General features: G+C 46.6%; 1 long non-coding RNA gene across 1 annotated transcript; it reads left to right on the plus strand.

Annotated features, from left to right (window-relative positions):
* The first annotated feature begins 982 nt into the window (after nt 1-982).
* On the plus strand, nt 983-5,060 carry LOC139075651 (uncharacterized). The gene is made up of 2 exons (XR_011526263.1): nt 983-1,337; nt 4,824-5,060. It is a non-coding gene; the product is annotated as an uncharacterized lncRNA (long non-coding RNA).
* Nucleotides 5,061-15,203: the final 10,143 nt, after the last annotated feature.

A 15,203-nucleotide genomic window follows, 5' to 3' on the forward strand; every position in this document is an offset into this window, starting at 1 on the left:
TGCCCGATCACAGGGCAGGTGATGGATAAAAGTTTACTGAATGCATACATGAGGGGATGCATGAAATATACATTTAGACCAACATTTTCCAAAATATGTTCCCAAACCAAAAGACTAATAGCTGATAAATTTCTCAAAGGAGAGATAAACGTGCCAGTTCTTTACTTACTGCTGGTCTGGGCCAGGTCCTTGCATGCACGATTTTGTCCAGTTTAATGCTTACAGCAACCTTCCATCCCCACTCAGTAAACAAATAGCAAAAACGGAAGCTCAGAGAGTTTACTGTCTGGTCAGAGACATTAAATGTCATGGTGGAGACAAAATTTGAAATCAGATATTATTATATCAAGTCCCATGCTCTTTCTACCATACAGCACACACCTGCAAGTAAATAAGCACATATTCAGGCATTCAGGAAAAGCATATTCTGCATCTTCAGGGTGTGTGTGTGAACATGTGTGTTTGCCAGCCATCGTTGGAGATTTTCCGTTGAACCGTTGTATAAATGGGGGTGGTTTGCTCAGGAGCAGCCCTGCCAGAGTCACAGGAAATCCCGCCTGAGGTGTCAGCAGAGAAGACACCAAACATACATCCAGAGAAGCCCGGACCAGTTTGGTTTGCTAAGACAGAGGCTGCTCGGCCAAGGGGAGAACACATGCTCCAGCTGTTGTCTGCAACTGGTTTTCAGCTGGAATGTTGTTAAATGAAATGATCTGCCCTCTAAACATGTGTGTTTTCAATTAATCTCCTTTCCAAGCAGAACATGTCATCTCCAAGGGATGATAAATCACAGGGAAATCCAAAGAGAGGTGTTGCTGTGGCCCCTCTCTGCCACTCTCAGGGGCTGTCACGCAGGGAGGCTGGACTCTGACGGTGCCCCCTGGTTGGGTCAGTGCTGTGGTGACAGGACAATGGCCAGAGCTGCCCTCTGTGGCAGGTAACAAGCCTCCTGCTCATAGGGAGACAAAGTTCCTGGGAGCTTGAGGACAGGTGTGCAGCCTTGCTTGCTGTCTACCCTGGTTCTCAGAGCACTTTCCAAAGAGCTTCCATGGTGACGTCATCAGGTCCCAAGTGGGGAAACGGAGGTAAGCTGTAACCCAGCACCTGGCCCGAGAGCAGCCTCTGGCTCTTGAGGTTATGGCTAATCCTCCCCACAGCCTGGACACTGCTGTGCCGCTCCGTCTTACGCAGGAGGAGACCAGCGCGGCAGGACCTGGTTACCTGCCCAAGGTCATACAAGCTGAAAGTGGCCAAGCCAAGATTTGAACCAGGTTTATCTGGGTCCAAAGCCATTGCTTCTGGGAGCCGAGTGAGAGAGCCGGGTCTGTGATGCTGTGGTGAGTTCACTTGCAATATAATCATATTCTGTGGATGTGTGGGTTTTGCGTGTGTGTGTGTGTGGTATGTTGTGTGGTGTGTGTGTGTGTATATTTATGGTATGTACATGTTATGTGTGGCGTGATGTGGATGTGTTGTGTGGCATGTGTGTTGTATGTGGGGTGTGTATATGGTGTGGGGTATATGTGTATGTATGCATGGTGTGGGCAGGTTATGTGTATGGTGTGTATGTATGTGTGGTGTATGGTATGGTGTTGTGTGGTGTGTAGTATGTAGTGTGGTGTATGCATGCAGTGTGTGTGTGTGTATAGTATGTATATGTTATGTGGTATGGTGTGAATGTGGTGTATGTGATCTGTGCGGGGTTGTATGTATGATGTGTATGTGTGGTGTGTATATGGTGTGTGGTTTGTGTGTGTGCATGTATGGTGGGGGGAGGTGGTGGGTGTGGGTGTGTGTGGGTGTGGGGTGGTGTGGGTGTGTGTTGTGGGCGTGGTGTGGTCTGCGCTCCTGGTGGGAGATAGTGCCAGTCTAACCAGAGAGCAGTAAGGGGGGCTTGGGGACCAGGACCCATGGGTGCTGACCATCAACCATCCAAATCTCTCCTGGAGCTGGTCGCCCAGAACTCAGTGCCAAGAGACACTGGTTGGTGGCACCCAGAAACCAGAGGTAACACCCTCACCCCAGGCGGCACCCCCACCCCAGCGAGCAAACCCATGATATAAAATCGAGTGTGCATGTGCCTCTGGCAGAAACGGGCCGACCGCAGCCTCTGAGCTGGGCGTGGTGGGTGTTGGCAGCCCAGCAGCGGTGAGCAGTGGTGACAGGATGACTCGTTTCCCTGGCAACATAGTGGAGACCGTTCCACAAATACCAGCCAGTGGGCGCCACAGCGGGGCTGTCAGGAGGACTGAGGTCTAAGATCCCAGTCTGCCCAGCTGCCGCCGGAAGCCCACCTCCTTGGAGCTCCTAGGGCCTGGCCTCCTGCTCAGGCGACGTCCTCTGTCCACTTGGTGCTGTATCTACTTATTCTTTCATTCAGCAAATCCCTTACACCCCTGTACACAGCTTTGTGCACCTTTGTGCACTCTGCCAGGCCTGTCCTTTCTCCTCCAGCTGGTGAACTCCTCCAACCTTAACATCCACTTCGAATATCCCCTTGTACAGTCACATGGTCATGCCGAGGGAAGCTTAGGGCAATCGATGGAAACGATAAGCTTTCTCCAAAAGGCTTCAAGAGAAATGAGCGCCCATGTGCACCTGTTCTCATCCGGTTCATTCAGACCAAACCAGGGCTCATCACTGTGACATTTAGAATACTGTGGACCCACAGAAGATCCTACAAGCTTCCAAAAGCGAGGAACGAGAATGAATTTGACTTCTTACAGCAACTCTAGAAGCTGGAAGACAGCAGAGCAACAGCTACAAACTCCAAGGTACAGTGATTTACGACCTAGAATCCCATAGAGAAACTTCGGCAAATGAGAGGTTAGAACAAGGATGTTTCCAGATATGCAAGGACTCAAAATACTTAGCTGGAATGACTCCCTTCTCAGAAACCTCTACGAATGTGCTCCCTTAGAAGGAGGGAGTAATCCAAGAAAGAAGAGGCCAGCAGACCCAGGAAACAGACAACCCGACACGGAAGAGCAGCAGAGGAAAGTTTCCAGAAGAGGTGAAGACAGACGCCGGGCAACTGCTGAGCTCAGGACGTGGGGCGACAGGTCCGCCCAGATCAGGGCAGGTGAGAAAGCACTGGAGAGAGACTTCAGGAGGATGAAACTGACAGACCCCTGATGCATCTGAGTGTCTTGGGAGGATGTTTAGACAACTAGTGAAAGGCCTGGAGTGGAATGAGTGATAAATACGCAGAAAATCAGACTATCAAATGAGACGATGATTAGCTTCAGGGATAGCAAAAGTCTGAAGAGAAGGAAAAGGAGTCATAATTTACCACATTTTTTAGCTATAGAAAGTGTTTCCATGGCTTAATAACGTAGAGTGACTTGATCTAACCAAAATTACGTCCCAATTCAGTAGAGATGAAGCTGTGCGGGAAGCAGAGGTGGAGAGTGAGCTGTTTCCATCTGCCACAGTGGGAACTCAGTGGAGAGGCTCACACTGAGAAATTTGAACGTGGTCGTGCAAGCATGTTCTCTAGCGATGTAGAGGCCACCCCCAAATAACTGGGGAAATAACACGGGAGTGGCTACTTCAGGGCGGGAAACACGGGTGAGAGGGGGCAGGGGTGCCCTATTGTGTTTTCACAACAGACCTTCTAGAGCTCTTTGACTCCTCAATAGATACAGTGCATAAAACTGAAAGCAAAGGAGAGAAGAAAGGGGCATAGCCGACTTCCATCTTTGCTCTAATCAGCGATGGCCTTCTACGTGGAAAGCACTGGGGCGGCACTGACGGGCAGGTTGACTGGAACCTACTTTTGGAGGCTGAGTTGCCAAAACACGGGCTTCCTGGAGGCAGCCACCAGCTCAGAGGCCCAGAACAACGAGAATCCAGAAGGCTCTTGAGTGGGGCCCTTGACCGTGATGAGCATGGGAGGGGAGTGGTCCGCCCCCGTGGAGAGCAGTGGACCACTTCAGCCTGGCTTCACGGTGGAAGGCGCTCACCACACATCCAATGCAGCTCCGAGCTCCACCCCACCCCTGGCCTGGCACCCAGGGGGTGCTCCTAACATTCGTTGAATTTGTGTCATGGACAAAACATTGAGCTAAATTTGACCTCAAATCTGGTGTAAGTCTTTTTAAGGCTGTCTTCAAGTCATAAATAAAATAAATACATACGTGTGGATAGTATGCACTCACAGACTCACCTCTTCTGATCCTCACATGCTCTACGCAAGTACAAGTTTTCCTCTTTATGCAGAAGACAAAACTGAGAGTCAGGTGGTTAAGTCCTATGCCCAAGTTCACGGGGGGCTCCTTGCGGTGGAGGCTGAGATGTTCTCCACTCCGCCAAGCTGGCGCTCTCTGGTGGACAGACCATCCGACAGCCTTCTAGCTCACGTTTTACTGTGGCTTCCAGAGGGCCTCACAGCACTCACCAGCAGAGAAGAGCGAGGCTGGAGGCGCCCAGGCACTGGCTGACTTGAGCGGCTCTGACACAGGGACGGTGCAGTGAAATGGCACGTACAGACCCGAGTGGAGCGATTTGCTGGCCTGCCCATGATCACCTTCCTCCTCTCCGTGACCATACATGGTTCATCTGTGGCTGTCTCAGGAAGCAATTTAGGAAAGGGTTTTCTTTACACAGCCCGCATCAGATTTGGAGGCGGGCAACAGGATCACCAGGTCTGAGCCATCACAAGGCCAGAACACTCTAGGAGGGATCAAGGAGAGAGGAGGCGTCATGGTGAAATAGGAACAGATGTGGCTCAAGCCCTCAGTCTGGGTTAGGCTCTTCACCCAGGTCATCTTGTTGAATTCTCACAATGTTATACATTGGAAATAATTATCCCCATTTTCCAGATGAGGAAACTGAGGCTCCGAGGCTCCTGACATGCTGAACTCACCCAGCTGGAAAGTGGAAAGTGACAGAGCAGGGATGTGCTCTTCCCACCTGACTGCACTGACGGACCAGAGTGGGGCTGCTGGGAGTCGAAACTGCCAAGTGTGGCTTGTCAGGGCCCTTGTCTGCAGCATGCCCAAAACTGAAAAATAAATTGACTCAAGGGAGGGCGTTAGCCGGATGGCGGGCCTGTGGGAGCTCGGTATTTTTAGTCATTTTGTCATACAGACCAGGATGGAAAGATGAGAAACCACAGGGGCTGGCACACGCCTCGGGATGAACTCATGAGCCCAAAATAGGTGGAGCCGAAGCCCTCAGATGCTGGTCGTGGGGCGTCTGTGCTGACAAGCCACAGAAGTGCTAGGTTCTTTTTTGTGTTTTTCTGGGGCCCCAGACCTCTTTTAGAAGGTTGTAATCAAAGGATATTTGAGCTAGAAAGAACCTTGAAGATTTCAGAGTCTACTCCCTCTCTTGTACTAACAGGGAAACTGAGGCTGAGAGAAGAGCAGTTTCACAAACATGAGCATCAGAGCCAGGCCCTGTCCAGGCCCCTCAGCCGCATCCTTCCCCCACGCCCCTCTGCCTGCCCGCCAGCCCTTACCCTGGCTGCCTCGCCCATCCCAGGTGAGGATGAGGCCGAGGCCGAGTGTGGAGAGTGCAGCTGCCATGCAGGGAGCTAGAAAGCCCCGGCTCCGATTCAGCCCCTTCGCTTGTGAACTTAGTGACCGTGGCTCTGCTGCTTTACCTTTTCTATGATGCCCATTTCTCAAATCACGATGTTATGGCTTTTTGTGAGATTATGAGACAATATATAAACGTGACTTCCTGCTCCACCAACTTGGGGGAATTTCTGGAAGGAGGGAGGTATGTGAGGTGGTGTAGGAGACCCGTTGGTACCCTCCCACCAGCCAGTCCCTCCTTCCTCCCTCCTGGCAGAACCAGATCGTGTCTGGGAGCTTCTCTCATGGCAGGTGCCTCAAAGTGGTGGTCAGCCCCCAGGACAGGAGCATCAGGATGATTGTAGTGACCTCATTCTCCCGGCCAGGAACTGTTCAGTGTGTGCTTGCAAAACGGTTCTGACGAATAAAAGATGAAAGGACATCTGCTGGAGGCTTCCAGGGAAGGTTCCTCCCTGATTAAAAGGATAAAAAATCACATGGGAAGAAACAGTCTCTGGAAATTGTCATGAAAATGTGACAACTGGCTCTATTACAGCTTCACCATGAGGGGGGTCAACCTGAGGACAGAGGAGAGCAGAGCAGAAAGATGAAAAGAACCTGGGTCCTCGACAAGGGCCTTGCCTCTGACTGCTTGCTACATGAGATCACAAATTCCTCGTCATTTAAGCCATTTACCTCAGAGGCTTTTGATATTTGAAGCCCAGATCATTCTATCTGCTCCAGATGAGTCCGGACAGAAGTACATAGTAATTTTACTTTTAATGCCAAGGCTGACTCAGGACTTGACTCTCCTTGAGGCCCTTTCAAAAGACAGTGCAACCTCATTAATCCAGCAAAATCTCCCTCTTTTATGTGAACTTCCTGACGCAGCCTTTTAGCCCCTTGCTCCCGAGGGCTGCGTGTCGTGTTCAAGGCATATCACACTTAGATCACAGGGTCAGCCAGGACAATGATGCCAGAAGACATGGTGAGTGATGTTTGCATCAGTGGGTGTTAACCTGGTGGTGCTGGGCACCAAGCCCCACCCCAGCAAATCACGAGGTTGGGGAGCTCGGTCTTCTGGGTCCATCCCCTGGTCTGACAGTCCTCTTCCCACCTTGTGGTTCCAGCATCCTCCTCGTGTTCTCTCACCATTCCTCAACCGGGACCTGCCCTTGGAGGGTGGGCAGGATCAAATTTCCAGTGAGCAGGGGCTCAGGGGCTCAGTTCTGGCTCAGGTGCGAATTCCCTGGAGAGGAGCCACGTCCCCAGTCTGAGCCTCGGTTTCCTCACCTAATCAATGATGAGGTGGGGTTATAGCAAGCCCTACTTCAACCAGAACAGCTCTGCTGTTGTTTGTTTATGTGTCTGGGTTAGGTCTTATTTCTGCCCCAAAAGTTTTAAAACCACTGGATAAGATTACCTTTAAGGGTCTTTCCAGATCTAAGGTCCTTTCCTACCCGCCATGGGTGACTGGGAACTATCTAAAGCAAGGTTTGCGACACAGATATCCACAGGGCAGGGCAGGTGACGCGAACAACAGAAGAGGGCCCAGGGGGAGGCAGCAGGGAACGGTGAGAACTAGAGTGAACACATGCATCTGAGCAGACCCACTGTATTTAGTTGTTGCTTTGAGGGAATTCAGGATCGGGGTTCCCAGAGTTGATCATTTTTCAAGAGAAGCCAGAAATCTGGATTTCTACGGGAAATATTTGGATACAAGCCAAATAAAGCAAATGTAGCTTGTGGGCTACCAATTTGCAATCCCCCATCTGTAGAGTGACTCCCATACAGAAGGACTGTTGAGTCGAGGGAATGAATAAAAGTATAATTAGAGTGACTGTTTATTCAGTGTCTCTTGAGTGCCAAGCCCTGAGCCACGAGCTTCGTGGACATCATCTTGTTCATTCCTTGCCACGACCCTATGGCCTCTGTCTGAGTCCTTTGCCAGAGTCTGTGTCCCACCCTGTCCCGTCCCTCGCAGGTCAGCTTTGGCCTGCGAAGCCCTGCAGTTTTTCTGTCCCTCCCAGGGGCAGCCAGCCCTGAGCATGCCCCTCAAACTGCCTCCCTGCTCTCTTCCCCTTCCAGTTGAAGGACAGAGTTTAATTTGGGAGCAAGCTGGAGAGGGGGCCCGTGAAGACGTGGCCGAGGTCGAGGGGAGGCAGTGGTGGGAGGAAGGGGAAGAGTGGTGACCAGACTGTCAATTCCAGCATTGTCAAATGTGGAGTCCCAGCTGGCCCTGACTCCATTCTTTGCCCTAAAGGCCCAGGTGAGTAGGTGGGAAACCAGGAAGGGAGAAAAATCAAGTTACTGAGCAACTCCTGTGCCCCAAACCCTGTCCTTTATGTATGTTACTTCATTTAATCCTCACAACAACTGAATGAGGGTAATATCCCCATTTTACAGACGAGGAGACTGAGGCTGAGAGGGTGGAAAGCATCAAATCCAGGCCAGAAGTCTGGCCAGTTTAGCTCCAAAGCCTGTGCTGCCCTTCCAGATCGCATCAAGCTCAGGCGGGGTAGTTAACTGGACTAGTTACAGCTCCCACGCAAGAGGGGTTTTACTGCACTTGTCCCTTTAGAAAAAATATCCATGGTCCCGGATATCCATATGCCTGCCCCGCTAGGAAGAGCGAGGCTGCGGCTGCAGCTCAGAGCCCCCCACTTTCCTGGACAGGTGGGGACGTGCTTCTTCCCACTGTTCTTGGCTAGGAGTGGCCCCAGCCCATGCCTGCTGTGTCGCCTCTGCTCCTGTCATTCCTAGCTGGTCCCCACGATCAAGTGGGGAACAGCTGGTGGCTGGAATAGCAGTACGTGTGCTCAAGTTTGTCTGTGTAACTCTGGGTGCATGTGTCTGTCTGTCTGCCTGTAGCTAAAACCAGACTGTTGGGGGAGGTGGGTGTATGTGTATTTACGTCACTAAGTCTCAAGTGGGAGTAAGTGTGTGTGTATGTGTGTGTGTGTAACCTAAGTTTGTTTGTATCCATGTTTCTGTCTATCTGTCTGTGAGGGAGTGAGGCTATTCAGCTGAGGCCCCCGTAGCTGGAGCAGCTGGCTCCTTTGAACCAGCGTGAGGAGGTTGGCAGCCCCACCAGATGCCTGGTAGGAATCTGCCAGGATTAGCTGTGAAGCTGCCCTGCTTTCCTCCCAGATGGGTCTGGACAGGTCTGGATGAATCACAAATTCTGAATCCCCTGTGGGCCCAGTTTCCTTCGTAAAACTCTCCGTCTGCTGGAATGAGCAAAGTAAAAGCAGATTGAGCCTGCGTTTGTAGGAGCCTCCTGAAATAAAATGCCCTGATGTCGCCTCAGAGCCCGCTGTGTTCTTGGGGTGTCAGGGCCACCGGAGTTCAACCCCGCTCTTCCTGGCAGGTGGCCGAGGTCTGAGCATCTCCTCCGTAACACTCTTCTGTCCTGTGGTCCCCAGCCGGGAAAGACCCCACTAAACAGGTGCTAAAAGGGCACGGACACCACAGGGCACACACAACCATTCTGTCCTCCTGTCTCTCTCTTCCACTCGTCATTTGCTAAGGGACCCTGGAACTGGTGCCTCCCCGACTCTCGCCTTCACGTGTAAAGACCCGTAAGCTCTATGTGTGACAGGGGCCAAGAGGTCCGCCTTCTCAGGAGGTTTAGAGTCCTCCTCTCCCTCCAGGGAACTCGCACACCCTCTTGTCAGGCCTGGGAAGGTGTCGTGGAATGTGGAAGGGGTCTAGGCTTGGAGTTGGGGCCTTCACCTCAAGCCCTGCCTCTGTCCCTCACCAGGTGGGGGTCCCTGAGCCCTCATTCCTCATTCGTGAGCAGAGGTAAGGTCTACTCCTATCTCAGGTGAGATAAACAATGGGAACTGACTTCTGAGGACGGGAGTGTAAGCTGCTGGTGTAAGACCTCTGCCCGACTTTTTCTCTGCCGTGTGTGTAACACACCTTTTTCTGTCTTTATCTGTACAAGTTTTCTCCTGGTTAATATTTACACGATATATCCTTTTCCATTATCTACTTTCCACATTCCTGAGCCTCTACGTTTTAGATGTAAATAGCATAAAGTGGGATTTTGTTTCTTACCCAGTCTCAAAATCTTTGTCTTTCACAAGATTATTTAATCCATTTACATTTAACGTAATTTCTGATATATTTCTGTTGAACTATAGCAATCTTTGTGATAATAGCATTGTGGTGCTATATTTTTAAAGTCCTTATCTGATAAAGATACATATTTAAATATTTATGAATAAAATGATGTGATGTCTAGGATTTGTTTTAAAATACTCTAGGAAAAAAATGAGAGAGAGAAATGAAACTAGATTATTAAGTGTTAGAATGATGGTGCATGAGGTCCATTATACTTTTCTGTTTATCTTCTACATTATTTAAATGTTCTATAATAAAAAGTTTTAAAAATCTGCCATCTTATCTTATACTTTCTAATTGTCCTGCCTATTTTGTTTCTTTTTCTCTCATATCTTGACTTCCTGTAGACTCTTTTTTAACATTCTACTTTTCCCCCTCTATTCATTTGGAAGTTACATATTCTGTTTGAATTTACTTAGAGCTTAGCTTTGAAATTACAACATTCACTCTTAGCTTAACCAAGTCTAACATTAACCAATATTTTTGCCCTCCTCCTTCTCTTTAATTCCATTTACTCCTCTCTCAATTTATGCAATTGTTGTTGTATTTTAATTCTATTTTTAAACCCTAGGGGACATTATTATCGTAGCTTAATATAGTCTGTTTTCACTTAAATTTATTCAGACATTTACCAGTTTATTTGTTCCTCATTTCTTCTTGCACTTCAGTCTTTCCAACTGGGATTGTCTTTCTTCTACCTGAAGTACATCCTTTGGAATTTCCATTAGTATATGGTTTTGTGTGATGGATTCTGTCAACCATCCTTATATGAAACTGTCTTTATTTTGTCTTTATTCTTGAAAGATATTTTTGTTGAGTGTAAGACTCAAAGTCAGCAAGTATTTTTCAGCAGATTGAATTCTATTGTCTTCTGTCTTCTACTGTTGCTTTGAGCAGTCAGCTCTCAGTCCTACTGCGTTGCTCACATGACTTTTCCCTCCAGCTGCTTTTAAGATGGTCACTTGGGGTGATTTTTCTGAAGTTTCACAATGATATATCTAAGTGTACATTTCATTTTATTTATCAGCAAGGAATCCATTGTGATTCTAAAGTTTGTGGATTGGTGTCTTTTATTAGTTCTGGAAAATTCTCAACCATTATCTTCAAATATCGTCTCTGCAACATTCTCGTACTTTTCTCTTTCTAGGATTCCAATTACATATATATATATAATATATATATATATATATAATTTATAAAATTTTATATAGAGAGAACTATATATATAGTGATATATATATAAGACTATAGGACATATACGATATATAGTTTATATGTTTATAGGATATATAGTTATCTATACAGGATTATACAAGTATATAGGACATTTTCACTCTTTGTCTCTTGCCTTTTCTACCTGAATTTTCCATCCTTTTGTCCCTCCATGTTGCACTCTGGAAAATTTCTTCTAACCTATCTTACAATTCACACATACTCTCTTCAGCTATGTATAGTCTGCAGTGGAACTCATCCTTTTAGTTTTTATATCAATTATTGAATATTTGTATTTCTACTAGTTACATTAGGTTCTTTTTCAAATTGACTCTGTAACTTTTGATAGATTCCTATTCCCTGAAGATATTTTCAAGCCTGCCTTTATTTTGTTAAATGTAGTCCGCAGAGTTGTCTTCTAGTCTGAGAGTAGCTCACGGAGTCTGGTTCTCGCTCATAGAGCCTAGGACTGTTCTGGTCATCATATTGTAAAAACTACTTGTGGAAATAATTTGCCATCTCTGCTAAAGATACCTTCCTCTGAGGGGATTTCCACTTGTTTTTCCAGGCACCTGGGAACATTACCAAGTTCAAGGCTTGAGAGATTCTGACCCAGGAGATTTTCCACTTCCAAATTTTGATTCTGTATCTCTCATCTCAAGAATCGGTCAAAACCTGGGTTCTAATTTTTTGGGTTTAGTAAATGACCTCAGAACAGAAACATCCTTAATTCAGGCTTACCTCTCTGAATGAATGTTCTCTTCATTTTGTGTGTGGTGGTTTCTTTCTGTCTTGAAATCTCTTTAATGCTTTCGTGAAGATACATCTTACCCATGTTTTTTAGCTTCTTTCATTAGGAGAATTCATCTAAACAACCTGCCAACCATTCTGGAAATTAGAAGTCCTTTTTAATTGTAGACTTTAGATTCTAAAACGTTTATCCTAGAGCAGTGCTTCACAAACTTTAATGTGTGTACCAACTGCCTGAGGATCTTCTTAAAATGTATGTTTTGACTTAGTAGGCTGGGGTGGGGATCATGAATTTGCATCTTTAACAAGCTACAGAAGATGCTGATGCTGCCGGTTCATGCACCACTACTCTGAGTAGCAGAGCTATAGAAAACATTTTCCGAGAAAACACTGGGAATGTGTAAGTTCATAAAACAGGGCTTCTGAGTTTCCTACACAGGTATTAAATGAGAAGACCCAAACAAAAGAAACTCGAGGGCCTTTGCTCTCTTCCCCATTCAGAGCCTATTGACTCAAATTTATACTTAATTTTAACAAACCTGCTTATCTGGTTTCCCAGGGCAGACAGAATCAGGAGTGTGCGTGTGGTGGGTATTGAGGAGATTCTGCCAGACACTGGGACACAGATAATTTGTACAGTGGATCTTTGGTCCCTGAGCTGCCTGTTCTCGCCAAAGCAGGGTCAAGCACGGCAATCGCCTTCAGGTCTAAAAGCCCATTATCTACAGCAGCCATCGTCAAACTTTTTGGTCTCAGGACTTCTTTATGTTCTTAAAATTATCAAAGAACCCAAAGAGCTTCAAATTATGTGGGTTATATCTATCAACATTTACTATATTGGAAATTAAAACTGATAAAGTTCAAAAACATCTATAAGGAATTTAAAATAATTATTTATTCCATGTTAACATAAATATTTCTATGAAAAATAATTGAATATTTCAAACAAAAAAAAATTTAATGAGAAGAGTGACACTGTTTTGCCTTTACAGCCAGATTCTCATACTGTTCTGCATTCAATTCATTGTGATACGTTGGTCTGGTTGAAGTATTTAAAGAATAGTTGGCTTCACAGAGACAACGTAGTTTAAAAAGAGAGGAATATTTTAACGGATGTTTTCAGATAATTGTGGATATTCTTCAACATTATTTAAATCCTCAATAAATGGTATTTCTTAAAGAGTTGCAGTGTGGAATCTGAATCCATATCAATAAACTTTTTATACTCCGTTACATTAAAATCCATTGTTCTATCTTGTACTTTGAATGGATCTTTTATCCACGCACGATTTTGCAACATAATGCGTTTGTTGTTCAGAAAATATTGGTTCGCCGAGTTGTACAGGCTTCCAAATGTTGACATGTTTCATCAGACAGTATTAAAAAAAAAACCACACTCATTAATCTTTAACCACATCTCCTCAGTCTTTAAGTACCAGGAGGCCATCATGCTGAAAGTGGCAGAAACAAGTTGTCCAAATTCTAATTTCTCACTTGAAAACTCAGCTCTTACCACTGGCAACAAATACCGTCAGTTGCTTTCCTTGAAGTAACAGGCTCCCTTTGTTCATTTTTGTGGACATGTTTGCCAAACATCCAAGTCAGAATAACCATCCCTTGCTTGTCAGTTGTTCTTTTCAAGTAAAAATGACGTTCCATGAAAACGCAGCTAATTCAGCCTGCAACTCAGTCACACAGCGTCTTCAGTTTCTTCAGACAACCATGGTATTTTTGTACGTATCCAAGGGCTTTAGGATTACCTCCCAGTTCCTCACGCAGAATATTAAAAGGCCACTTATTTAAAGGCTGAGATTTAATCGAATGAGTAATTTCTACTGCTTCATCTAGGACATTCGTAAGTGAAACTGGCTCTTGTTTTTTCAACTGTGAGCGCAGGGCAGTGAAGAACATGACGGCCACTAGAGCAGTGTGGGCTCTCTGAGCCAGCAGTTCACCCGCCATCACCTTTGCACCATCACAGCAACTGCCAGCACGGTGAGAAGACCAGAGCATCTTATATTAGTATGAAAATACTTCTGATCTCGACTGCCTAGAGGGTTTCTGATTTCCCTACGGATTCAAGGATCACAATTTGGGACCCACTGATCCAAGAGTTTTTAAATGATGGTTAAGCCTACTGTAATATACGCCATAACCATTAGAAACAATGAAGTATAACTATATATTTCCACATGGAATTTTTTCCAAGTCAAATTTAATATGTGAAATTAAGAATTTAAAAAATAATGGGACTATAGTATTTTATATACTAGAACATTATCACATTTACGTTAAAATATATATATGTGATCTATATGATACATACCATACTGTTTGTAATTATCATCCATAATTAGTACATTATAATGAGTAATTAACTGTACATACCATACTGTTAGTAATGTCTTCGGAGGAGCTTCAAGTTTTTATTATCATGTCTGTATTTGAATCTAGCACGATAATGTATCCATATGTTGTTTCATGCAATGACTAAACAATTTTTTCAGATGAAACAAAGGGAAAGAAACAGCCCGTTATCTCAGCTTACCGCCTCCTTCCTTCAGGCCGTGAGTCTCTGGCAGGCCGCAGGAGGAATGTCAACCTGATTTTCTTCAGCAGCCTTCCCTCCCAGGGAACCGCACCGCATCGTTCCTTGGGAGGAAGGAGGCGGCCCAGGGTGGGGGCGGGCCCAGAGCTCGGCTCCGGGTAGTGTCCATCGTGCAAGGAAGGCCTCATGAACAGCGGCTTCCCGCTTTGGGATGCAGGTGGAGGAAGAACTGGCTGCTTTTTCCCCTTGTTGTTTAGAACATTTATAAAACCTGCACGGACAGAGGCGAAGTAACTCCCCTACCTCAGGGTGGCTGCGGGTGGCTCAGGGTGGGGCCAGGAAAGTCTGGACTGAACCTCTAGTCTCCCTGTGGGGGCAACGCCCTAGGGACAGGCCCTGGAAGGAAATTCCATTCAGCAGGTGGAACATGATGGCTGAAGGCGCCTCGAGGACTCCAGGTGCCGAGAGCGACTGGTTAGGAGTGCTGGCCCCACTCTCTCAAGAGTCTGAGATCTCAGACAACGGACTTAATCTCCCGGACTCTCAGCTTCTTGATTCATAAATGGGGATAGAATATCACTCTTAAAACTTTGCTGGTGAATAATAAAGGAGATCATATGTGTACAGCATTGAGCAGTCTAGCACACAGCAGACACTCTTTAAATGGTATTTTAGTCATATGAAGAATATGCACTATGAGGCAAAATGTAGGGAGAGAGCCTCACTGGGGTTTTGTCATTGACTTGCCACTTTAGGGGAAAGGGGACCTTCTGAGAGGAGGAGATGAGGGCAGCCCACCTTTTGGAGGAGCCGAGGCATAAGCTGAGATCTGAAGGCTCAGTAAGGGCCGGAGCTGGACCCCGGGCTGAAAGAAGACCATGCACAAGGGCATGGAGACCCACGAGCTGGGTGCTGGAACGGTACTGCAGCGGCCTGCTGTGGCTGCGGGCATGGGGTGAGAGGCACGGCTGTAGAAGGGGGGCCGGAGCAGGCAGCCGGCAACCACTTTCACAAACAGTTCTGAGGAAGATTCATTTGGGGCT

This window comes from Equus przewalskii, chromosome 14 (genome assembly GCF_037783145.1).
Source record: "Equus przewalskii isolate Varuska chromosome 14, EquPr2, whole genome shotgun sequence".
Classification (NCBI taxonomy): Eukaryota; Metazoa; Chordata; class Mammalia; order Perissodactyla; family Equidae; genus Equus; species Equus przewalskii.